Source organism: Ceratosolen solmsi, unplaced genomic scaffold (genome assembly GCF_000503995.2).
Source record: "Ceratosolen solmsi marchali unplaced genomic scaffold, CerSol_1.0 scaffold11, whole genome shotgun sequence".
NCBI classification, from domain to species: domain Eukaryota; kingdom Metazoa; phylum Arthropoda; class Insecta; order Hymenoptera; family Agaonidae; genus Ceratosolen; species Ceratosolen solmsi.
Window position 1 is genome coordinate 5,770,541 of NW_011948416.1, and position 17,995 is coordinate 5,788,535.

The window sequence follows — 17,995 nt, forward strand, 5'->3', positions numbered from 1 at the left end:
CATCGTTCAATCAATCATAATAATTATAAAATTATTAATAATTATTTTTCTTTATAATGTTGTAGATGTTTAATCAATAAAGAATAATAGAATTCCCTTGTAGTTGGCTTATTATAACATCGGGGCTTATTTTAATTTTGGATCGTGCAGTTATTTTGTTACCTGTGCTTATTTAAGGGCGACTCGTACCATTCATTTTGTGTGAAATGAAAATTTAACTTCAAAAGAACGATAGAATTACTTATGGTAAGCTTTGCAAGGCTGAAGCATGGGTAGAAAGGATTTTTAATTGTTGTCTAACCGGAAGAGGATCATTGCTAAGTGGTTTTCAACGTAAAGCGTGTAATTCGACTTTAATTTGATATGAAAAGCGCAGGGAAAGAATAACGTGAGTTTTAATAGACTTTGGGCTGCAAAATGTTTAGTATATATAAAAGTGATTCGATGTTATTGATTTAAATGTATTAATAAGCAGCTTTCCAAAAAGTTTAGCAACTATGCTGGCACGTAGGCGCGCTCCCAAGAGGAGAAGAAGAAACGTTAAGGAAGAGAGAGAGAGAGAGAGAGAGAGAGAGAGAGAGACGGAAGGGTGAAAAATTTGGACGATGCATCGACGGCAATCGCTTGAATGTCAAAATCGAGACCCGATGAGCGCTCACGGCGGCTTTATAAGTTTTCCAGCATAGGACAAATTGAATTAGCTTTGTGCGCGCGAGTAAAATGGCGTATGGATGCACAAAGGCTCGCAGAAATCCGTCGCTCGATGCCTAATTGCCCGCGCCTGCGCACCGGGAGAAACTGCGCGCGAGTCCGTTGTCGAACCGTATAACGCGAAAGATGAAAAACAGCGCGAGAGATGCATTGTGAGCATTCCGGGAAGCGCCGTCGTTATATTATTGCGCGCGCGCGCAAGAGCGAGAGAGAGAGAGAGAGAGAGAGATCGCCGAGAATTACTGAATGTATGCGAGTACTTATGCGCGTAATATATATTCTGTCTTTCTTAGGGATTTCTTTTTTTGTCTCTCGGCTCGTTTTTACCGTTTGTACAATAGTATTGGCAAGAGGGAGCAGTTACTTTATTAGTCGGTGACGAATTTGCCTTACAGTACGAGAAAGAATGAGATCGCGCGCTGCGCGTTTCCGTGAGAGTTTTCAATTTCGCGAAAAGCCGTGCACAGGATGAGAAGACGATGTGGAAAAGACCTCGGAGGCGCTGTCGCACACCTGTAGATAGCGCGGGCACGACAGATTTTTTCCTATCGCCAGAATTTAAAATTCATAATTTTCTCGTAAAGCTCGTTATTTCCACTTCCAATCGGCAAATAAAATTTAAATGGCTTCGCAAGTGTTCTATAGTAACAAATCTAAATTTACTTTTAGAAATCTTAACAACGTAACAGCGTCTTATTGTCTAGTATCCCGCTAGATCCTTCGTGCATAAAAATACACTGAACTGCCTCGCTATTTATTAATTTTTCATTATCCAAAATAGTGTCAAAATATCTATACATGCTTATACATATACATATACAGTCTAATTATTGCAATAATTTCTATTAACTGAAAAACTGAAATTTTGTAATGGAAAAATAGAAAGAAAACAAAAAAAACTCAATGATAGTTGTGGTCAATGCGAGTTTCTTCTCCCGGCCAAATAAATTATTCTCTAGTGTCAGATTAAATCTGCAATCAAATCGGGCTATTAATACAATAATAATAATTATAATTAGGCTGAGAAGTAGGTGTGGGAGATGGTAAGATGGGCAGGCGTTTTGTGCAACTTCATTTAGAAAGTCGAGCGCGAAAACTGTCATGTGTGCAATCAATACCTTAACGCGCTAACTGTCCTCGGGCGTTAACTGGCGCATCAATTGCATACGGACTTTGGCCACGAGAGCGCACCAAAAGGTCAAAATATGTCTAATTGATAATGGGGAGAAGGCGATGCGGACATCTAGCGACTAAGAGCCCTAGGTTGGACGCGTGTCTTGTTAACTCCCGGGTCACGGCCCGCGGCTGGGTCGCGCGTTCCGCGTCTCGATGCGCGCCTCCCGACACCCTGACGACGTAATCGAGTGCGTGCTCGAGAGCGCAAAACCCCGGGCGACAGTGGCGTGTACCTTTTCTGCGCTTCCAGCTGCTGGCGTATGCCATATCGACGGGCCTCAGCCTCTTTACGCCCGCGGCCATCTTCTCGAGCCTGAGCGTCTGCTGCTGGAGAATCGTCGGCGCCCGGGCGCAGACCTTCATGACCGCGTCCTCCGTAGCCCTGACGCTCCGAGGACTTCCGAATCTCTGTCGCGGCGTGTCGCGCGTGGACCGCAGCCCCTTTCGGCAATCCCCGGGCGAAGACGTAAACGTACCGCGCACTACACAACAGAGGGAGAGATTGCGAGAGAGCCGATATATGCTCGCAACAGTCGATGCGGTCGGCTCACTTCCGTTTCGACGACTGTCAAAGCTCACTCGTGCTCTTGGCTCTCTCGGTCTCCACTTGCTCTGTCTCTCTCGCTCGCTCGCCCTTCGTGCGGTGGCGGCGGCGGCGGCGGCAGCGGCGGCGGCGGCGGCGGCAGTGGCAGTGGCAGTGGCAGCGGCAACGGCGGCGACGGCAAAGGCCTGCGACAGGATGAGAGCGTGCGGTCGCGTGCGTGCCTACTGCGGGGAAGGTAAAAACGAGAAAGGTACCACCCTTATATTTTAAGCTCCACCCTTGGCGTAAGAGCCGGGCAGGAGGGGGGGGTGCGCGAGGCGCACGGCACAAGGATTGGCCCGGCGAGGGTTGAGACTCGCTTTTTATATTTTTATGCTGGCCGACCGCGTTCACGAGGCTCCAGCAGTGACTCTGCTCCTCATTGCGCTCAATGACTTTCTATTTAATTTCCTTTTTTAACTTTCTGTGCCGAGCTTGCTTTTCACCTGAAGCGTGCTACTTTAAGCGGAATCGGATTCGAAATGCAGCGAGCACAGCCGGAAGGGCTCGAGCGACAAGTTCGTATATTGGGAGTCGAGGTAGAGGATTAAAGTTTTGTTCGCGTGTATGAGGCAACGGGCGAATGAGTCGATGCTTTTGAAATTGATCTAATGATTGACTCTTCTTACTCACGCAGCCAGCAGCAAGACTATAATTAAGAAACGTATTAGCTTTGATTAATCGATTGATGTTGTTAAAAGCAAAATCAAAGAGAGCTTGGCTATTTTTGATGTATTGGAAAGGTTGGAAAAGCTTTATTATCCTAGTTATGCTTGTTTAATTATTAGCAAATTTATTAAAGGTATTTGTTAGAGATCACGCTGAAAGGAGCTATAAATAAATATAAATATATATATATATATATATATATCTCGAAGTAATCGATTATATTCTTACAAATGAGTTTTAACACATATTTTGCAAGCCATTGAGTGAAAATAGCAGTGGCTTATCGTAAAAATATATTTAAGTAATAATATCAAGTTATATCATATAGTAGTTACTTAAAAAGTTTAATTATTCATAGGAGAATTTAATTATAAATTACGTATTATAATGAATATTATTTTTCCTTAATTCCAATGGAAAATATAAATAAATTTAATGGATCTATATATGCCTATAATAAAATACAATTGTATAATGAAATGTTTTCTTCTTTCTATTTTAAGCAGGATAATCGATAAATATCTTGCACCTATTTGTCGAGTATTTTCTGCATCAGGATACGACAGAATAAAAAATAAAAGTATCATCGTAGCAATTTTATCTAGTGGCGCTGAGATATTCGATTCGTATTAATTCGACGGAGCGCACGTTGAAGGCGATGGCTACTAAATCGACTTTAGCTGAATTTTTGAAATTCAGCCGTGAAAATGCCTACTAGCAATGATGCATTGGTACAGTCTGACAGGCTGGATATTTTTGTAGGCTGCAAATGTCGGATAACGGAGCGAGAAGCGCCATAAGCGGAAAAATGGCGAGTATTCGATGTTGTTAGCGAAAAGGGAAAAATAAAATGGCCGTTGCGAGCACGGTAGGTGGGAAGTCCCGACTGCTATTGTCCGCGGAAAAGTTCTTGGGGCTCGATGGGAAAAGGCCCCCGCCCGACTGGTGGTGGTTACGCGCCCGTGGGTGGGTGGGGGAATGTGAAAAAGCAAGAGCGGCGCGATGGCCGGGCGGGGGAGTGCGAAGTGCGAGCGCAATGTACGGGAATCTCTGGGAAAGGCCCAGGACTCACGGCGGGTGACCCGAGTCGGCGTTTGCTGGTGGCGTTACTGTTCTCATAAAGAGCGCCACGGGAAGCACAGGGAATTAAATAGGTGAGAGAGAGAGAGAGAGAGAGAGAGAGAGAGAGAGAAAGAGGGAAAGTTTCTTAGATGCCTCGCCCACTGCAAGTGCAAAACTTCATGGGAACGGAGGAGTTTGTTCTTTGGTGCCTCTGACTCATCGTTACGCGCCGGGATTTGATCGAACGTTCATTTTTATGGGGCTGTCCGTTCGTTATTTTTTTCAAGGTCGGTCGTAGGCTCCATACACCTGATACCCGCAAGAGGCGTTTAATAATCATTAAAGAAATGGTCATTGTTCTACGCGTCGGACGATTTGCAAGCGCAATTATAACGTCGATGCAGAATATTCAAGGAAATATTACGAGCCTATCGCGGTAGGATATATATTCGGTTCACCGACAATTATTGTAAACCTTAATTAGGATGTTAAGCGGGACTGACGGATAGCGGACGATGCGTTCGAACGTGAACGTTAATGCAGAGAATTATGAATTTTTTGCTTTTTGAAGGCATTTTTAATGCATTTCTTTGAAGTCATAAAACTTGTATTTAATGCCAATATTTTTATTGGATGTGCATCCTCCCACGACAGTTCAACAAATAATGGCAAAGATTTATCTAGATGCTTGCTAAATCAACCGATGCCTTCTTAGAATAATAAGAGCTTTAACGCTTAAGTTAGATAAAAGTAAAAGATAAACGGTCGACCAGTTTTATGCAAATGGATTTATAAATATAAAAGTTCTTAAATATACGTAAAGTCTGATTTTTTTTTTCTAATTCTCGATTGTGAAATTTGCAGGAGCTGACTGTATAGACGCAAATCTCCATGTGTATTTTAATGAAATTTTTTTTACTCCGGGAATCGACGAAATGCTTTAAACAGCTAAATGCGTCACTCGATATTATTATGAGCGACGACTGAATAATTAGAATTATTTATCCAATTGTATTCTATGCTATTATGAATAGAAATTTTTTGAAAGAAAAAAAAACAAAGAAAAACAAAAATGCAAATTTAATGGTCGAGTCGTTAGAATTGCAAATAATTCAGAATGTAGACGGGATTGTTTAATACGCGTGATGCCGTAAATCAATAGTAATTCACGAGTGTAAAAACTTTTAAATAATTCAATCACTATCAAGTGCGATAATTCATCGCTACGTCGAATCGGTAATGTCGCGGCAGTAATGCGCATAAGCTACAGAATATGTAAAGTAAAGAGCCGGAGTGCGCGCGAGACATAAGTAAGAAAGTTTTTCAACGATTGTTGGGGCAGCTTTAATCGGCAATCAGACGCTCGTAAAATCTATAATTTGCATTAATCGAGTTTAATTTTAACGTTAATTGCCTGCTTGGCCGAGCGATACGGCAGACGACGTAATGACGAGTGAAATCGAGCGAGGCAATCGGTAAACGACGTCCACAAGAATCAGCGAAATAATCCGCAATATCAATCCAATTTTCCCGATGTCCTAGTGCGTATCTTCCGCATCTCACGGTCTGTTTTCCGGGCACCTGCAATGCCTCGCATCAGCGTGCCTCGTAGAAACGGACTGAAGCTAAGGGGATTCCCCGGTCCTTCTCCTACCTCCGTCGCGTGCGGAGCCCACTCACGCAAAAGGCCAAAGGCTTTAAGGGTGACCCGGAACCTCTCTGTCCTTCCTTATGCGCAGCGTACGCGGAGATCGGAACAATGATCGACCATAAACATGGTTGGGTCGTACTCTCGCTTCATGGCGGTGCGAAAAAACTTTTTCCCAGCCCCCTCCCGTGGCCTAAGGATTGCAACGAGCGCGCGTAATTCTTAACAAATCAGCTTTCCGAATATGTCCCAATACTTTCACGCTTGGCGCATACTTTCTCCATTACTGGGACTTTTCTTTTGCATTTGTTTATATGACACGTATCTCATCGATCTATTCTTTTTTCTTTTTATTTATTTATTTATTTATTTTTATTTTTTTTTTTTATATAATTTATACCACGTTATTTGTAGTAATGAGTTGCATAAGATATCGTGGATTTTTGTATTGTACTCTTGTGCTGTTTTCGCACTGTCACTGTCTGTTTCTTAAAAAATCAAACATTCACGCGAGAAAAAAAAAATCGTTGCATTAAATCATAGACTCATAAATCTAGATATCAATATATCATTTGCTCATCTTTCGCCATATATCTTTCACAGGATATGGTAAGTATTAAATTTCATTTGGCATTGTTTGCTTCCGATTGTGTAAGAGGGAGTCCAATAAAGTAATATAACTGCGAATTACCATGTTTGAAGATCCAACGATCGTAAAATAAACATGGAAATCAAGTTATCAAGACGAATCATTGAAACATCGAAAAATACAACCGCGCATGGCTGCTCGTACTTATTCCCCCTCCGAGATAAATAAACAAATAGTCCGTAAGCTTCTTTTCCTGAGAAAAATCAAAATTTGCAAGCTCTTGCCGCAAAATCCCAGTATACGCTTAGCTTCTAGACATAAGTACGCATCATCTCTTTCCATGTCTTTCCTTCTTTCTTTGCCTTCCTTCCATAACACCCAATATTTTCCTTTCTACCAGCATCGTCGCAGGCTCTCGTTAGTTTTCCTTCACAATCGCGATCCTATCTTTGCAACGAAATCCTCCTAACTTAGTACAAGCCGTGATGTATAGAAGAAACGTAGCCAAAGACAACGTCAATGAAGAAAGGGATGGAGGAATGGAGAAACAATGACAAATTTACTCTGAACACAAGAAAATCCAAGCCTTGCGCTTTAAGAAATTTTGTAATATTTTTCACTACCAATTTTCGAGAACTAAGGAAAGAGTAAAAGAATCATCTTATCAATGAATAGTTTCGAGTATAGTAATTTCGAGTAAGATTAATGTTATATATACATATATATATATATATATATATATATATATATATATATATAAATCTATACAATTTGATTTGTTTAATCAGTTCATTTTATGGATATAAAAATTATTTGCAAATTGGACAAAAAATTAATTTTCATCGCGATTTGAATAATTATCTTAATTATTGAACAATATTCTTTTAAACGAATATTTTTAAGCATAAAATTTTGCTATTTAATTTAATTATTTCTACATATTTATTGTATTGTAACTATCAAGAATAATAATTTATTAAAAAAAAAAAAAAAAAAAACTTATAAAAAATTGTTGAACGAAGATGTCAATTATGAAAATTAAAATTTCCTTCCATTACACAGAGGGAAAAATCATTTTTTAAATATAAAAGTGATGGACGTTTCAAAACGAATTTTTCGACTTCCTATATTAAGCGATTTTTGAATGATCGAAATTCAAATGAAGTGTATTATAAATTACACTTGTCCTTCTTACTAATTTAACAAATTTTTTTGCAAATTTTCACCAACCCCGTTCGTAATATTTCAATTCGCAGTGGCGATTCCCCTGAAAATTCCTTACGTCTCTCTCACTACAGTCACGTTAACAGTAAGAAAGAGAGAACTTGCAAGAATGTCTGACTAAAAACATGTGTTTCGTATTAGTCCCACCTACCTGTTCTGTAACCATGGTATATCTCTCTATTTGTCTTTCATTCTCAGTCTCCCTTCCTCCCTCTCTCCCACCCGCCCAACTGCCTTGTCACTCGTTTATTCCCGTTCTTTTTCCCACACACCTTATCTCATTATCTGCCTCTCTCTCTCTCTCTCTCTCTCTCTCTCTCTCTCTCTCTCTCTCTCTAATTCATGATTATCTCACCGCCCCCCCCCCCCCCTTTTTTCGATCCTATCACATATACTTAAAAATTATAAAAATGAGTTTAGTAAAAGTGAAGAAGCACAGACGTACATAAGGGTGCAAGCGCCTGCGTATCGATACCTGTTTAGCAAAAAAAACTTGAAGAGTTAAGGTGGAATTTTATATGCACCTCCATTATTTCTCTCTCTCGGAGACATATTTTCGACATATGTTTTGCATTCTCGCGGAAGAGGATCGCATTGACGATGAAGACGAGGACAGCTTTTCATTATCCCAGCAGTAAAAGTCAGGTTCGAACCTGCCCTCTCATTTCCTGAAAAATTCTGCGAGAATACCATATACTACTCACGTTAGTTACACTTGTCTCTCCGGTTTCACTCATTCTTTCGCTTTTTGCGTGATTGTTACTGTCCTTCGTCGAGTCGATTGTTGAAAATACAGTCGACGGAAAGGGAATAGATGAGGTAAAACGCGAGCTTTTAACAAACACATGTTTTGGATTGTGTTTGTTTGCCTGAGATATTTCTCCAACCGAAATTCGGCTATTTATTACTATGTATTCGGAGAATATCTACGATCTTCTTGTATTGAAGAGTGTCAGTGGTTAAAATTTAACTATTTCTTAGTCTTTTCGGACTATATATACCAACATATTATTGTTTTTCTGATGATTTTGAACAATTATCATTGCTGTTAAGATGATATTGATAAATATATGTTTTAGCACTGTAATTCATATTGCGACAGGAACATTATTTACGAATTATGAAAGATCCAGGATAAATATGTAAAAGTTTTCATTTGAAAACTTTGACACTTGGAAGTTGTGAACTGACACGTGTTTTGGCTTTGCTCCTATTCTTAAGTAGATTTTACTACTTTTTCTAAATATTTCACCTTGAACTTTGACAAATCGTAACCGCCATAATTTACTTAAATATTTTAATACAATTTATGAAATAACATGAAAATTTATCAACAAATTTGTATTTATTGTACATTATTTCAGCTTCAAAATTACTCTTATGTACATCCAGCAGGTATTTTGAAAACTATTTACAATTTATAATAGAAAATTCAACAATCTTACGCTTATTCCAACAATTAAACATTTAAAGTGTATTGTGATATGATTCACTTTACCGTTTCATATACGTGGATATAATAATAGTAAGAAGTTTTTCATTATAATAAATAAAAATTAAAACTAATAGGATAATCAACTTTCTAAATCAATCAATATCAATTAACTATTAGTTGCTAAAACATTAGCGCCTACACATTGGTATGTGTTTTTTTGTTTATAAATATAATAAAAGAACGACGAAAAGATATGATATTTGTCAATTATATTAAAATCAACTCCAAGAATATTTAATTACGCTGGCAATTAAACATTGCTTTTAAATCAACAAATTTTAAAAATTATTTAACAGTTATATATATAAGAATTCTGAAATAAATTCACATAAATTGTTGCAAATTCGCTTGTGATGACTATGACCTATAGGTGACTCAATATGAAGAATGTTCTTAATAATGAGTGTACTAATCAATAATAAATTATATTATTCATTTTAGGAATATTTGCTTATGTTTATTAAATAATTTATATCACACCTGAATTTTGGATACGCTAAAATTAAAGTATTCATTACGAAATTAAACATTTATAATGTTCTATCTTGTAATAAATATAATTATAAAAATTGTCAAGAATGATTAAAATCGTCGATCCCAGTGTAAAATCTTAATATTTCAAAACAATTGTTTGCAAATAATTCATTACATTGAAAAGAGAACTGAGTTTTTTTTTTCATCATTTTATAATTACTAAATTTTATGTAATTTCTTACAAGATGTAATAATAGTTAAATTTCTTTATTCATTTAATTAAAATATTATTATATTACTTCCACTAAAGTTATAATATTACATGATTATATATATATATATATATATATATATATTATTGAAACTCTATACTAAAATGTAGAAATTATTAAAATCTTATTAATTAAATCTTAATTATAATAAATATGTAGATATTATTCGCATGTTTTATTTTTATTCGATATTTTTGAAAGTTATTAAAATAATTTTCTTTATAGGTGTAAGATAATTATTTCATAAGTTAATTCTTATTATATTTTAAATCATTAAATAATATGTTTTATAACAAATGCATATAGATTACATGCATTAATAAATTACGTTTTAATCACGCACACTTAGCTCGTATACACAAATTTTGGGGCTATGATACTTATATTTTGTTTTGACTTCTGTAAGTACAATCGTGACGTAAGAATTGATATGCGTGAAATGTTTTTATACACGACGAGAAAGAAATAATGAGCCCTAAAACAAACGAATGACAGAGAAAATAGAGAAGGAGATTTATTGCATTATTTATCAGTATTAAATATACATAAGCGTATTCACTGAACAGAAATAAAGTCACGATACAATAAAAATCATTATTGTTTCCATGCTATTCATAAGTACGCACTAATGTATACATATATATATATATATATATATATATACATAAACATATTCGTATTTATATTTATATGAAGAACGAAGTTATATATCTTCGTATGTATATCACAATTGAGAACTCCATGATTATTACGATATACTTCTAATTTTTTAATAATTTTCTGGTTTTCTAATTGGCTGAGTTCGATTCAATTCGTATCGTTGCATGTAATTAAGTACTATTTAATATAATAGTTAGTGCATTGAATGATATTATGAAGATTATTAGAAAATAAATTATTTATTAGACTCTAACATTATTGCAATATACATATACTCGCTGTTATTATCAATATCTATCCGACGTGCATATATTGTATAATAAACTATGGCAATTCCGATTAAATTGAGATTTTTGCTCATTTATTGTATTAAAAGTAATGAAATAATGGATATTATGATGGTTGTTATAATATTCGATAACGCACAGTGGACTAATGAATCGTGCACTCAACATTTCATATCATTGAAAATTATAATTTTATATTTATTTACAAATCACGCATTCACTAATTGTAATTTTGAAACTATATTGTTATTATTATATAAGTGATTCATAATTTTCATAAATAACAATCTTTCTTTATTAAGCTGACATAAAAATCGTACATATGTATGTATAAATAAGAGCGTGCATTTTATATATAAAATGATTCTGAAAACTTAATTAATTACATTATGTATCATAAATGAAATAAATAATAAATATTTATATTAAAAATAATGTAATTAGATTGGTAGTAGGACATGTTATTTTTAATATTAAAGTGATATAATTAACTGATTTTTTGTTCCTTAAATTTGTTAATTGAAAACAATTGTTATTAAAACAAAATTTTAATGAAAAATATGTTAATATTAAATATTAATATATTAAATATTAATATATTAATATTAAAAAAATTTTATTAATTCATTCATAATAAATAACTACATGTACAAATTTATATAAAGATCAACTTATGAGTGTACATTATTAATATAAATAATACATTTAAAAACATTTGTAATTATCAAAAAATTAATCCTTTAATACTACAAAGATGGTGTAGAAAAAAAAAATAATATTTTTATCGATATAAACAATTGTGATGATATATTTAGAAAGATGAAGGAAATTCCTAGTATATTGCATATTTACATACACCCATTTAAAAATTAGAGATATAAAATTTTATTATTTTTTGCCGAATAAAACTGCACTTTGAAAAAACACTGAATATAAAAATAAAACAAAATCTTTTTCGGAACTCCGGAAATGCAACTCTCGCTTTGAAAAGGTTCAAAACTTTTCTCCAAACAACTGTACAAGTGTATTCGGTCATCGCGCTCACTTATTATTCAACTCACGTAAACGGGATTCCTACCTCGAGCACCCGGAAAATCACGACGTGCGTTTGATGAAAAAACGTACCGGGGATGAGACAAAAGTGATCGCGTAGGAATGCGTCAAAACCTTTAAATCCAACTTCGGGAAATTTCGTCGTCCATTCAGCAGACACGCGCACATGCGCAAACGAGACTTTTGGGCTTCGCGCTGATATATAATGGCGATGCGAAAAAAAGGAAGGACAGGATGATCGTGACTCTTCAATGAACTTTGTTCAGGACCACTGATATTTGAGAAATTTTTCATTTTCTCTTCTTGTTTCAGAACGGGCAGTGTGTAGCACATTTCTAGAAAATGGTTAGGTTGGCAATTTTCATTGTTTACACAGAAGGAAATTCGACACAAGTGCGTGATTGATTTTATTTTAAATACGACATCTCATCAATGAAATTTTAGTTTTCGTATTTATATAAGGATATTTATATAAAGTTATCCTTCGACATTCCATGAATTTGACACAAATGTACATGACCATACAATAATAATCTATATTTATGCGCACGCATAGTAAATTGTCAAGGTAAAGTTTCCTGATTTAAACGATATCCTCAAATTAAGCAGAATAAAAATGATAAAAAATATTAATATTACAATGTGCTTATAAAGTTTATTGAATTAAAAAATGAACGGTATTTAATTTAATAAAACAATTGAAATAAAATAGATATTGCCTGTTACAAACTATCGTATTTGACTAAGTTCATCTAAAATACTGAAATCGACATTATTAATTTTCTCTAAATTGCTGATTGTGGGCTAAGGAAATATAGTTTGTATTTCAGCAATAAATAGCAGAATTAATACATGAAAAACGTAATATCATTTGAATTGAATAATTTACCTCCAATATTTATTTAACTCGTTTAAATTTGAAATTAAATTTTACAAGTTAGCTATTAAATATAATGGATAATTTTGTACTATAATCCATTGAAAATTATTTTATTTTATTGCACAAAAATATTTAATAAAGCATAATCACTCAACAATTAAAAGCTTGTTTATCACAACTGGAGATAAAAAAAATACGTTGCTTTATGTATAAAGACTCTCAAATAAACAAGATATAACGAAATTTTTCAACGAAGCACGTATATTTAATATATACATATGCATATTGATAAATATTCAAATAATTAATCGTAATACAATATGATTAATATCAAATGAAAATTAATGTCAATTATTCATGATGGTAGAAGCAATGTAGAATTAAATAATTTTTATATTATATTTAAACAATTATTCATTTAAACGTTACACTACTGATTTGTATTGATGTGCGTGTATGGGTGTGGATACGTGATGTAAACGTTGATTTTTTTCATGAATGTCGAAATTTGTGTGGAATACGTGGGAATGTTGATTGTTAGAAAAAGGGAAGTTATAATATTAATGATAAAGTACATCGTCGATCTTCATTCACTAATTACAATCAATTATGCGATAATGCTAATTCATCCAAAATCGTCGCGTAATAAATACTTCGTACGTTTGTTTAAGTATCGAATGCGATGACGAATATGAAACATATACTGGACATTATTTATATTATGACCGAATAAATAAATGTTCTAGATTGTTGCAACATTGAGAATCAGACGCGAGCTTACCGACTTTAAACTTTCAGACGTACGTAACTCACATACGTTACTTATATTGCCAATTACATCCAACTTTGTCCGCACATCGGTGCTTTAAGAGAAGCATTTCAATTCGGAGACTCCATTTGACCGGTGTCCTTGTTAAAAATATCACTCGTAGCTCTATAGAGGATTCAGTCTTTTAACAAAGTATCGCTCAACAGTGAGAGAGAGAACGAGGGAGAGAGAGAGAACGAGGGAGAGAGAGAGAGAGAGAGAGAGGCGTGGGGTTAGGCTCCGATTCGTCAACATGCCGTGCCTCCCGGTTCATCCTGTCCCCTTCCTATCTCAGACCCCTTCCACAGGGCCTGACGATGGCCGAGTACATGCTCGCATCTAATGGGCGTTGCCTCTTGGGGGATGCGTCTTTTCCCAGTCGAAACCTCATTGTTTGAGCGTAACAAGGGACCTTCTGGCCTTGGCTTTTATTTCCAGAGCCGCGGGGGAGTCAGGGTAAACTCGCTAATTGAATATATGCGCGATGGCTGGCTGTCTTCGTTATTTTTCAGAACCCACGAGGATTTTCACCAAAACGAGTCGACTGCTTATACTTGTGTTGACATTTGATCTCCCACGCTCGTGAATCTTACTTTCTTTCTACTTGAAAAAGGATTTCGATTGGCCCTTTAGTTATATTTGCATTTATTGTCAATATATAGATATATTCTTACAGTACATGGCTTAATTATTAGATATAAATAGGATAATTGTGTGGAGTAATTTGGTAAAACAAAGTGTCGATACGAAAAATTAAAATAAATTTTTGTATACCTTATATTTCAATTCAAGTGGCTGCTCAATTTATCTTTCTTCGTCGTTAATTTTCAATGCCATTTATAAAAAAAAAGAAAGAAAAAAAAGTATATATATTCATCACAGGACGGTTAATCATCAAATAATCTTTATCTGCAACTAAGAATAATGTTTGTCGATGAAATTTTCTGTAATTCTTTGAATCAAGGAGACTTTCATTCAAATGAATAATTTTGTGTAGATCTAATACTAATTTAATACGTAGCATAGAAATGATTGAGAGTTAGGTAATCCTCGATTAGTTTGTACAACATATTTCATGCACAACTACATAAGGGTGTAGTTGCCTAAAAGGAAAAGACAAAGTAAAAAGATGTAGCTGAAATGGAAAAACATGGATGTGTGTTCCGTGCTTACTCGTGAGTGAGAAAAAGCCGAAGAAGATATACTAGGACACCGATTTAAGAAGGAGAGAGATGATAGAATCGGGCGGTGGGTCTCGAATGCGGATCGAGGTTGTGGTGGGGGGGGGGGGGGGGGTTAGAGGTAGATAGGGAGTGGGAGAACGTCGCTAAGCCGAGAAGTCGTTGCGAACTCGCGACCCGCCGAAAATGCATTGAGACGGTCACGATCGAAACAAAAACGTGCACGCGTGCGACAAAACAGAGTTTCTACGTTTTCTATGCTCCACTGATATTGCTCGCCTCGTCTACTGTCTTTTTCTTTTTTACATATTTTTTACACTTCGTTTCGTCGCTCTGCGTCGCTTTGTCTCCGTTACGCTCGTTCGTTATGTTTCTTTCATCATTTATACGAGGCGTGTGGGAAGATTTTGATCCGTGCTGTATAAATCAGACTAAGCGGATGCGATCAAAAGAATTCTATTTTCCATTTATGTGTTATAAATGATAGTTTATCTATTCACGAATTTTCCTTTCGTTCGAAGTAGAAAAATATTTTATATGGTACGTTATTACCAATGCACGAAGAAACTTGTGATTTATGATCTCATGAGCTGTTCTTGGCACCTTATTACACTAAAATATTATGTTTTTTATAAGCTTCGGAGTATATATGTTATTGCATTAAAAAAAAAACTTTAATAAAAAATTCCAATGTTTTCACAATATTACGTTTGCCAATAATTTTGATTTATTACAAATTCTCCATATTGATTAATATTCCTCGTATTCTTCATATTCCTTATACATTTGTTAACTTCTATATTTATACACAATATTATTATTCATAGTTACATGCAAATATAAATTTGATCAATGTTATGGAATATTAGTTTATAATTTTTTCAAACGATTAGTTAAAAAAGTTATTTCATCTATATTCATGTATAAAAAAAATTGTAATTACATAGCTCCATGGAATTCTTTTACAATCATAATTTATTTAAACTTCTGGAATATTTAAAAATTGAAATAATAATTTAAATATAATATTATTATCTTATAAATAATAATCGAATAATAATTTTACTATACATGTTTACAATTCGTTTAAATCGCAATTCAAAAAACTAGTGAGAAGTAATTTAATATTTGGTCGACTCTGACAAATATTTTAACACCAACTATAATCTGTAGATATCAAAGGTATTGTTATTAAATTGAAATATTTAGACAATACATTAATACTTATAAATATAGTTCTAGCATTGGTTATTACATACTCGAGTCTGAAATACAAATATCAGATTAGAAATGTAAATGACGCTTTTTATTTTGAGATTTGTATATTATCAAAAATAAAACTATTGAGATAATCTCTTACCATGTGGAAGTCTTTAATCCAGTAAAGTCTGAATGATAATATTTAGTTAAGTTCGTCTGTCATACGAACACGCGCGCGCGCGCTCACTCACTCACTCACACGTGTACACATGCGCGCTCTCTATCAAACTAACACACACACACACACACACACACACACACACACATATATGTAAGGATCGTCTCTTCGCTGCTATTAATCAAAGAAACAGATTGAGATGAAATGAATTCAAATGAAAACAGAACAAAATTTGTGAGTGAGTGACGAAGTTTCTACATACCTAATTTGGATTACGATCAAAGTATTATTAGACTTTGTTTGAACGTATATAAGATTTTTCTAATGGGACATTTATGCTTCACAAGCGACTATTATAATAACGTCACAGATATGTAACTTTTGTTAGGTATTGAGCTAATCCAGATGATAAAATGACTCAATAACAACTTGAATAGATTCTTGACCCAAATGACAAGATTTATGAGCTAGTGTAATGATAAGATATTTAGAATTCGCTTCTCACTATCGATGCTGAGCAGCATCTTCGGTTCATTGAACATATTGTTTGTAGAACTTATATAGATCTACCGTAGCTGTAAGTCATGCATTATTTTTCTTTTCGTATTATAAGTAATAAGGTATTTAAATTTCTAATATTAAATCTTAGACATTTAATGGTTATATTATCGTAAATATTATATCGTTCATTAGTATTGACTATAATCAGAACTATAAATTTATTATTCTTAATTGAATGTATTATAGTTATAGATAGTACTTATTATCATTTATAGACATTATTTTAAAAAGTGTTGTGTATGTGAATAGGGCTTTATAAGAGAGATTTGAAAATAGAATTTTGTTTCGTACAATCGGTAAATGGTGAAGGAATTCTTCTTAAATCTAGTTTACCGAAATATTTTCAAGACCTTCGATATCGAACATTTATTTCTCGTATAAGAATTGGAGAGAATCATCGATCTCATGCTTCGGGCGCTACTGTATACGATTAAAGTCCAAATAATATTACGTACTTTGTAGCCATTAGCCATTGTTTAATGGAGAGAACACGAAGGAAATCTGCAGAAATAATGAAATTCTATAGGAAGACATTGACGACGCAATTGGAATTCACCTATGTCATGGCCTCGTAAAGCATATTAAAATGTGTCACAGTCAATTGACACGTATGTACCCTTAAAGACATTCGGGTCATGATCTTATCGATGAGAATATTCTCTTTACGAGAAGCGGTGCCGTTACCACGTAAAGTGACGGATCTAAGTGCGCGTTAAGTATCATCGGAAGCCAAAGGAAAAAGGCGCTCTAAACTGGTCACGTCCCTCTCTATCGAAAGATTGGCGATTGTACCCAATAACCTTGTGCCACGAATTCTTACTGTCACAAAGCGACATGTCAACGTGACGTAAGATTTTCTATAGGCACAAGAGAGACGCAGCGGCACAGTAGTGGGCTCGGAATTATTAACATAGCCATGCGTGTCTCCGCATAGCCGGTCGAGTTTATGCCTTCAACCCTAAACTAAGTACCAAATACGTGAGCACTTTGGCCGTGTGTGCGTGCGGGCATTGCGAGCACATACGGCGACTGGCTCCTCGCGATCTGTGCGTGTGACAGAGATAAGCAATGAAGTATTATGCTTGTACGGCATATTTTCTACGGGCCTTTGTGTATACTTTTGTGCTAAGGGCACGAATGAGCTGTGTGGCTTCAAAAAAATCCTTCGCGATTGTATGTATGACAAGATAAAGGCACTTAAATTTTAATTGATAACAGTTATTTAAATTTTGCGTGAAATTTATGGGGCGCATTGATGATTTTCATTTTCAAGCGGATAACAGT

The 17,995-nt window shown here is 34.9% G+C and overlaps 1 protein-coding gene across 1 annotated transcript in view; it reads right to left on the reverse strand.

Annotated features, from left to right (window-relative positions):
- Positions 1–17,995, reverse strand: part of LOC105359474 (RNA polymerase II degradation factor 1-like) — a 32,343-nt gene that overhangs the window by 477 nt on the left and 13,871 nt on the right. The window lies entirely within an intron of this gene.